Below are 10,189 nucleotides of genomic sequence, written 5' to 3' on the forward strand. Positions count from 1 at the left end.
CTCAAAAAAGCTTTAATTGAATTCAAACAAATTTTCAATGGCACTACCAAATTTTGATGCTCTTAGAGACTTGCACGATTCAGCCAACGACTTGCTTCACTCATCGGTGATCAAACGAGAAATCGTGCAGGAAAAATGAGTCTACGATGTTTCTGAAACATCATTAAGGATGCTTGAAGTTTGTGCCACCACAAAAGATGTCCACGACCTGAAGTCCACGTTCAGAAGAATCAGCATTGGTGATAATAACAAATTAACAGTACCTTTCCATTGTCAACGGAAAAAGTTGAAGAAAGAGATATTAAAGCGCTTGTATTCCTTACAAGGGAATAAAAAGCTCGAAATTATCATTGGGATCGGAAAAGAGCTCAGAAAGTAAGAATAATAATTTAATGATAGTTGTGAACGACGTGCTTAGGGAAGTGAAAGTTGCTGCTATGTCAATTGTAGAGTCATTGATGTCACTTATGTTAATGCCATGTCCAAATAACAATAAATCAAATAAAGGGTATTTTTTTGGATCAAAGTTAATGAGAGTGAATAGTTTTAGTTCTTGGGAAAAATGTGGTGCCATGACTCTACAATGTGTGAATAAGAGATTGGAGGCAGTGGAGATTGTTATTGAAGATATTCTTGAAGGAAAATTAGAGTGTATTATTCGACGTCTTATTAGGACAAGAGTTTTACTTCTGAATATACTCACCTGTTAAACGGCGTATATAAGTTAAACCATTTAAATGATGTGCAAAATATAGGAGCCAATTAAATATTTCTGCTGAGCTAATTGAAGCAATGAATGCAGATTCTTGAATCTGAATCTTCGAGATATTCAAAGTTCAGATCAAACTAATTGTAACTGAATACTCAATTCTTTTATTTGTTTCAGGTGAATAAGATAGAGGCACTTCAGCTTATATATGTCAATTATTGTCTTTCTCTGTCTGTTTACTTCTGATCAAATTTTCAATCATATACTATTGATTGTGATGATTCTTAGGTTCATCTTACTGTTTGAATCTTTAATAGTTTTCTCGAAATACTTTTATTTGCTATTTAACATTTTAAAAATCCAGGTTACATAGATCTTATCGATCATCATATGAATTTAAGTTGCATACACCATTTTTGGAAGGTGCATTCTCAATGTACAATAACAACATATCTAATGTAATCCTACAAAGCCAGAATAAAGAGGGCATGGTATGCACAAACCTTACCCCTACTTTAGAAGAAGAGAGGTTGTTTCTGATAAATGCTCACCTCGAGTAAAACAGTTCAAGGTGCATTATCAACATAGTTAAATTAAACTCTTAACCTGCTAATAGAAGACAAAGTTAACAAACATTAAATCTCGTCGTATTGACAAATTTTGCTATACTAATGTTTATTAGAAGACTTCTTCAATATTAATACTCGGCGTCTAAATAATTCCATTCAAACTAACCAATGAAACTACGTTGTCGAGTTGGAAATACAAACAGAGAAGTCGTTCACAACACTGCAAAAAAAATGCGCCAAACACTTCAATGAAAACAAAAAATGATAGCTCAAAGTTAAACTAAAACAAAGCAACTTATGAATCAAGTCACATTCATAAACAATTCTCCACTTCATAGGATTTTTATTGAACACAAAACACAATTGTTTTGAGAGATTCAACTGAGTTTTCCAAGAAATACATTAGCATTGACCATATTGGTTTACAATCCAGCCGCAGCTTCTACAGCATACCTGCAAAATCAATTAGCACGATTCATCAGAATGGACTAGTCAAACAAAAATAGAGGATGATAGCTCAAGACTTTGAAAGTCAGGAACAGCCCACTTGAAGATACCAAATGCCACAAAGATTCAAACAATAAATTTGAAATTGACAACACATTATGATTTTCATAGGTTTTGAGTGTCTCAAAATCTCAACTCAGTACTAGCAGCGAATATCCGAGCATAAGCAGATAATGTAGAGATTGCAAAGGTGGGAATATGCTGGTGCAGGTGATATGATCTACCAACAATCAAACTCGTCATATGAACCACTTAATTCTGCTGAAGAAAAATATTTTGACATGAATCTCTGCTTAAAAAGTTGACATTTCCAATTTTTTCAATACAGGAAAACACTCTCTGATTATATAGTTTCCATTTTAATTAGTAGATGAAGATATAGGTTATATTATGACTCTTGACCAATACATGTCACTTCGGAATATACATAAGGCTTTGGATTAGAAGCATCATTTACAAATAGCAAAGATAAAACAACAGACTTCTCCAGCCACCATAATGTAAAACTAACCAACCACATTCGCAAGTAACATTCTAAGATACTATAGTTGCGAAAACCATACCTAATGGTCATGACCATGGCCATGGCCTTCCCAGGGATGCCTCCAGCCCTAAGCAGGAAAAACCACATTAACAATCACCAAAATGGTATACAGTAAACGAAAAGGTAAAAAATGATGAAACAATATTGAGACTCACCAACACTACAGGACCATCTTTCTTGGCCCGGTAAAGAATCCAAAACCTGAAAAGACAAAATCTGGTGTCACGGATATAACTAGTGATTCAACACAGACCTCAACACCTTGTAAGTTTTTTTAAGCCATTTATAGGCAACCAATATATATTCTCTCATTATAGCTCATAACATTCTCCATCTATTAATAACGAGTCATCCCGCCAATATTTTAAAAATATGTTGGCACATTATTATTATGTTTTGACAACCATGGTTTTCGGGCCACCTGGATGCATCTTGACTAATTCCACGGGGTACTTGCTACCTCCCACCAGCACAAACATAGAGTAACTCTATCCACCAAGGTTGACACATGAGAAGAAATCACCTAATGATTTTGCCTTGCTAGAATTTGAATCCTAGACCTCCTGATTCTCAACTCATTTCATTGACCATTAGGCCACATCCTTGGAAGTTGTTGGCACATTATTATATACTTAAGTTCTATAACATTTAAGATATCCATCCTGCTGTATACCCTGACTTTTGCTTACTAGTTAAATGCCAATAAAATGCAAATGTCTAAGGATAGACATTACTGATTAAAATCATCAGCTATTTCTCTCTTGTTTTTTTTCAAATGAAGATCAGCTATTTCTCCTATTACAGCTGAACAAACTAAACCTCCAACAGGGAGCATGAGATAGCAGTGCAACTGAATTTAATTAGCCACCAAGCACAATTTCACAAATAAAAATTGGAGAATGAGCCTTTCCACCCATAAAGCCCAATGAACAAGAGCCGGGGCAGTGGACAACCCCTCACATTACGGATTTTCAAAGTGAACTGAAATAGACCGTGATTATTCATAGTCGACCAGCCCAACTTTGGATTGACATGTAGTAGTAGTTTTTCTTGTATTATAATTGGCTTCCTTTCTTCAAAATCATTTTTATGGGGAAGACTCAGTTATTAACATTGCCCGCTGAATGCTACTTACGGGATGTCTAACATGCCCAATGAGCCACTACATGGTACATTTATGGGTGGTACATCCACCTTTGCAGGCAATAACTATTACGAATAAAATCATATGCACTCATTATATGAGCCTTGTAATTGTCTAAGTTAACATCTTGAACAGGTCTTAGCCAGTATTAGCTAAGAAAAATAAATAATGTGTTAAACTTCAATCAGAGTAAATGTCATACCCAACAATGGATCAACCCATATGTTTCAAAGAAGCAATTACTTTCCAAAAACTAGCCAAGTTTGGATGTGTACAGCGACTTCTATCACATTACCATCAATGTGCTTGAAGACAGTTTGTTGACGGAGTTTGGTACAATCCCAGTGTTCAATTTTAAAACATAACCAATTTTGAACGTTCTAAAATTGGGGATGAGCCAGACCAAAGATAAAGGGGATGAGGAACTTATAACTAACATTTAACACAGGTAGTTATACTCTGAGGTATTAGAATTGAATCTCACTCTTCCTTGTGATTCAAACGAAATAATTTTACAGTATTATACAATTTTTTCTTCTTATCAACTCAATCATAATGTCCCTTGACCTGACAAAGAAACAAAAATTTTACTGTAGGAAGCCAGTCCGATATGCCATTACCTCAAACCTTAGGATTCGTAACTCAGCGCACAAATGCAAAATAGAATAATCATGTCTTGCCAACCAACCCCCAAAATGCCCCCACTCCTAGAAAAAAAGAACCCTTAAACGCACATCTGCAGATTAGACTGGACATCGCACATCTGCAGCTTATCGCGGACATAACCCTACATAGGAAGATATGGAGATCGAGGATGGGGTAGAAGGTTCGTAAGTAGACGAGAGTTGTCTAGTTCTCTTCAACTATCTTATTCTTCGATTTTAGTATTACTTGTTGTTTCTTTGGAATCAGTTACTACTGTTATCTTCGTCATTGTTTTTTAGCGTGGCTTCTTCACTGATGTATTTGCTTTACATACTTGATTTTTGATATGCTTTACTTGAGCAAGGGTCTATCGAAAATAACCTCTCTACATTCACAAGGTAGGGGTAAAGCTACGGAGACATCACCCTACCCAGACCCCACTTGTGATATTACTTGAGATATGTTGTTGTTGCTGTTGTAAACGCACAATGATATACACTTGGACATACCATCTCAGTGCAAAAGAGAAGAGTAAAAAGCACAAGAAAAGATTCTACTTTTACTCGAGGACCAAAGAACTAAATCAGATAGATTACCAAGGAATCAAATGCCAATCAACCACACCTCAATTTCAAGCCAACCAGGGTCATCTATATGAATCATTTACACCTATTACATCCGACTAATGCCCACTTCATGCCAACAAGAAGGAAATTCAGCTTTTACTAAAAAACCATAGAAATAGATCAGATAGCTTAACAAGGAATTAAATGCCAATCAGTGAATCAACCACACCTCAATTTCAAGCTAGTCAGGTCAGCAATACATATCTTTTACATCCATTACATTCTATTAATTCCCATTTCACGCCAACCCAAGGCCAGGACAAATAGGAAGAAATCACCTAGTGTTTTTGTCTCAACTAGGACTTAAACCTAAGACCTCGCGATTCTCAACATACTTCATTGATCACTACGCCACACTATGAGTGCCATAAGGTTCCCCAATACAGATTCCAATCCACTCTAATTATTAGATCTCTGATCCGAAAGCATTACAAAATCAAAAACCATACCGCTCGTAAAATCAATCGAAAAAAGGGGAAAATGACATGAAAATAGAAAGGAGCTAGGGTTTGGGGAAATTACCACATGACGGCACACAATCCCTTTCCGGTGACAGAGTGCCAACGCTTAGGTTGATGTACAGTGATGCCCTTGAAGGTTACGCCATGTCCGTCTCCACCTCCCATCTCTCTTTCTCTTCTCTTCCTTAATCGCTCGCTGCACCCAAAAGCTTCAGTGGTTGAATAAACTGGGGATTACAAGAGCTATTCGGGTTATGGGCCTAATTACAAGACAGAAATGAACCATACCCCTTGTAACTCTTTTTCTTTTCTTTAGTTTTATTTATTTCTTTTTCTGTCTCAATTTATATGATATAGTTTGACTTGATACGGAGTTTGAAATTTTTTTTTGAAACTTATGGTCTAAAATAAGTCAAAGATGCTTGTGTGAATATAAATCATTTCATTAAGAATACAATGAACATTTAAAATTAAATCGTTACTAAATATAAATTTGTGTCTTTTTGGATTGACAAAAAAGAAAAGTGAAAAATATAAATTCAATATAAATTCAACATATGATTTTTTTCTCTTGGGAGGGGGGGGGGGGGGGGGCGATATTGTTTGTATATTGTGTTTTATTTGATTTTCTCTAAACACACTCAAGCACAATTGATCCAAGCTTGCATGAATCTTGTTCAAAAGAGGGGGGAGGAAAGGAATTGAATTTAATCCTTCAAAAACAAGTGTAGGACGAAGGACTGTGGGGAGAACTGAATTCGATCCTTCAACTATATACAAAAGACAGAGGACCTCAATCAACCAACTGAGTTGCCTCCCCCTCCCCCCTCCAAAAATAGAATATGTAATGCACTAATCTGAATTTAATCGAACTCCAATATAAATATTAAACATCGGATGGAAAACAAAAAAAAATAGAGAACATCAAAGGGAGTAAAACTAGAAAAGTATGTAAAAAGTATCAAAACTTCAAACTTGTCATCAATATATGTTATAGTACATTATATATAATACATAAATAATCTTCATCTCCTACTCTATTTTCTAACCTATGGAAGTCAATACACACTTTCAACTAAACTATCACATTGCAAAGAGGAGAAATTAGGAGAAACATGTGTTCCTTTACATGTATCAATAGAGGAAATTGCTTCACCAATTTCATCATTATTATGTTTTGTTCTCAACAAACATAGAATATAATCCATCAATCCATTCTCACAAGGAACTTGCAAAGGGCCATTCACATTTGAACCATACTCTTCTTCAGCCATTTCAAGTAAAACTTTGAAAATTGGATGATTTAGATAGTACAATGGCACAACAAATCTCTTCCCTTCCTTTGTATACACAACAAATTGACCTTTCCTTCTTTTTCTCCACTTTGCTATAATGTTACTTAACCTCTTAGAAGGACTCTTCATTTAAGTGCCTTTGCTCAATTTCTAAAAATCCTTAACAAACTTTGGAAAAAAAGTTGAAACAACTTTAATACGCAAATTTCACGATGAAAGCAAGAAAAGAAAGAAATTATGAGTGTATATAAATTAACTATGTCAAGAAGTTGATGATCGAAATCGTGGAATTATATAGTAGAGGAATAACTAAAAGCTAAAAAGCAAGAATTATATTTATATATACAAGAATTAATAAGGTGGATGAGTAGTTTTGTGTGTGGATGGGAGTGTGAAAGTGATATATGATCTATCTACATTGGATTGCGCTATATATCCGATATGGTGAAAGACAAATTCAAGGTAAAAATGCAAGTGCAAAAGGCAATGGTCTAGATTTGTCTCAATGGTCTAGATTTGTCTTGAAGTGGATCTTGTTTTTTGTTACAACTAGATTCATGTACAAACGTTCAAATTGCAGCATCGAAATTTTGAATTTATGTGAATTCAATAATTTTTATTCAAATTCTATATATATATTAAGAAATTCATCATATTTGTAAATATTTGACTGTAAATCTAGTTATTATCATGTATTAACTTGAGATTATTATAAAAACTAATCATAAATTTCAAATTTTGAATCTACATATGCCAAATTATGATTATTGGTGCCTATTGCAATTGTCAGCTTTATGAAAATTAACGTGATTAGATTGCTCATACGTTGCATGTGGATATAGAAATTTCTTACTAATTCTACAAGTTTTATAATCAGTCATATGAACGTACAATTTCATGTGAACGTGAGCCAAATAGTGTTGAATAGCTTTTAGTTATATAGTTAATATATTAAGTTTTAAAATGATAACGTGACCTTAGTACATATGGCACAATAGACTGCAGCTTTATGGTCCGGTCTTTCTTCGAATTCCATGCATAACGAGAGGTTAGTACATTGGTCTTTACTTTACGTATCTTTGGCGGTGATATGATGATATATGATTAATAGAATAGAGTCTCATTAGCTTAATTATATTGGATCAAGAATTTACCATAGCTTTAATTATTTGAACGAATATGGAGTGGATATAAACACGGTTATCAATTTTAAATCACCCAAAGTTTCAGAATTTAAAACTATCCTAGTGACATCAGATAACTCATATTATTCATGAATATAGATAACATCTATTACTTTTTTTTATGTTTTTCCTAATCAACTAGAGAATCATGATCAATGAAGATTTATATAATTGATTCTATTTTTTTGTTATCACAACATATTTATTGTACATGTTGCTATTGTATCCTGCTAGCAATCCTAGTGGCTTGTGGATTCATCATGAATATAGAAAACTTCTATTACCTTTTATTTAGTGTAATGCTAGTTTAAGATGATTAAAGATTAATTGGAGAAATATGACCGGCCGTAAGAATATACATGTAAGCGACTTTAATTTATGATGATATATATAAAACTTTAACTCAAACTCAAATAAAATTTAGACTTATAGTCAAGTAAACCAAATCGTTTTCCTTATATATATTTGTTGGGGTTATATAAAACCCCACTATAAGATCATTTTGGGGCTTTTAATCACTACTAAAGATTAAAGTAATAATTAAGTGAAATGTGTGTATAAAAGTAAACCTCAAATAGTGGGCTGGTGGCTAAGTAAGATGTCTTTTGTCAAAAGTAGTGTTATTTTTTCTCTGTCCTTTTTTCGTATTGTTTATTTTATACTATTATATTTGGTGTGCATTCAATAATTTAATAGCTTTGAGAAGAAAATGTGGTTTTGAGTACCTTATCTAATGAATTTCTTTGTGATTCATGATGATGAAGTGCATCATTTCATTTTTAAGACTAATTATTTTGTCAATTACTGAAAATCATATCTATAGATAAACTTAATATAGCAACAATAACATACCTAAATCTCACAAGTGGGTCTGGGAAGGATAGAGTATACACAGACCTTATCACTATTTCACGGAGATAGAGAGGCTGTTTTCGAAAGAACATCGGCTCAAAGTAACAATCCCAATAAAGGGAGAATCACAATATATATATAATAGCTAAAACGAAAGGTGATGCAAATTCTATAAGACAAACATAATACCAATATCAAGATAATGGGATAATCAAGGGCAATAACAACACAACTATAATGGCACGCCTAGACCTAAGACCAATCTGAAACCATCACAGGGCAAGACAAATATTCTACCCCTGCTGGCCTTCTTTCCTTACTGTCCTTCTACCCTAATACACGACATCCACTCATTTCTATCTAAGGTCATGTCCACGGTGATGCAAAGTTGCGCCATATCCTGTCAATCACCTCTGACCAAAACTTTTTCGGTCTACCCTTACCCCTCTGCATAGCCCCCAAATCCAATCGCATGCCCAAACCATCTCAGTCTTGCTTCTTTCATCTTGTCTGCCACAGAGTCCACTCTCCCCTTATCTCAGTCTTGCTTCTTTCATCTTGTCTGCCACAGAGTCCACTCTCCCCTTCTCCCGAATAACCTCGTTCCTAATTTTATCACTCCTAGTATGTTCACACATCTTCATCTTCGCAACATGCATCTTTTGAACATGAGAGTTCTTGACTGGCCAGCACTCCACACCATATAGTAACGATGGCCTAACCACCATTTTGTAGAACTTACCTTTTAATTTTAGGTGGTACCTTCTTATTACATAGGATTCTAGAGGCAAGCCTTCATTTCGTCCATGCTACCCTAATACGATGCGTGACATCATCGTCAATGTCCCTAATACTCTGGATGACGGATCCAAGATACTTAAAGCTTTCTCTCTTGGGGATAGGTTGAGTGGCAAGCCTCACTTCCATACCCTCTTCATCCATTGCAATACTGAATTTGCACTCTAAGTACTCTGTCTTGGTCTTGCTTAATTTGAACCCTTTGGACTCCAGAGTTTGTCTCCAAACCTCCAACCTTTCATTAACTCTATTCCAAATTTCATCAATCAAAACTATGTCATCCGCAAATAGCAAACACCATGGAACCTCCTCCTGAATAAACCGTGTCAGCTCATCCATCACCAAAGCAAAAAAAAGAGGACTCAGCACAGATTCCTGATGTAGTCCCATTTCAACAAGAAAGTGCTCTGAGTTACCTCCCACCGTCCTAACCCGAGTCTTAGCTCCATCATACATATCATTTATCGCCCTAATATACACCATCGGAACACCTTTGGCCTCCAGACACCTTCAAAGAACATCCCTCGGGACTTTATCATAAGCCTTTTCAAGATCGATGAATACCATATAAAAATCCCTATTTCTTTCCTTAAATTTCTCCATCAGTCTCCGTATAAGATGGATTGCTTCAGTAGTCGACCGCCTGGCAATAAAGATAATTTAACTATAGATAGTATAAAGCAAGCATCAACATCCAATAAACATAATTTAACAAAATTAATTATTCGACCAACTTTTATACAAGTTTGTAACTTTTATATTCTAATTTTCACAAAGCTTAAAAGGTGGTCTCCAAAAGTAAATCTTAGAGGTTTTTCTTTCCCCGTTAACCTGCTTAATTACTAGATAAATAAA

The 10,189-nt window shown here is 34.8% G+C and overlaps 1 pseudogene; it reads left to right on the plus strand.

The window, feature by feature from the left end:
- LOC129903869 (uncharacterized) lies at positions 1-948 on the plus strand (annotated as a pseudogene).
- Positions 949-10,189: the final 9,241 nt, after the last annotated feature.

This window comes from Solanum dulcamara, chromosome 9 (assembly GCF_947179165.1).
Source record: "Solanum dulcamara chromosome 9, daSolDulc1.2, whole genome shotgun sequence".
Classification (NCBI taxonomy): domain Eukaryota; kingdom Viridiplantae; phylum Streptophyta; class Magnoliopsida; order Solanales; family Solanaceae; genus Solanum; species Solanum dulcamara.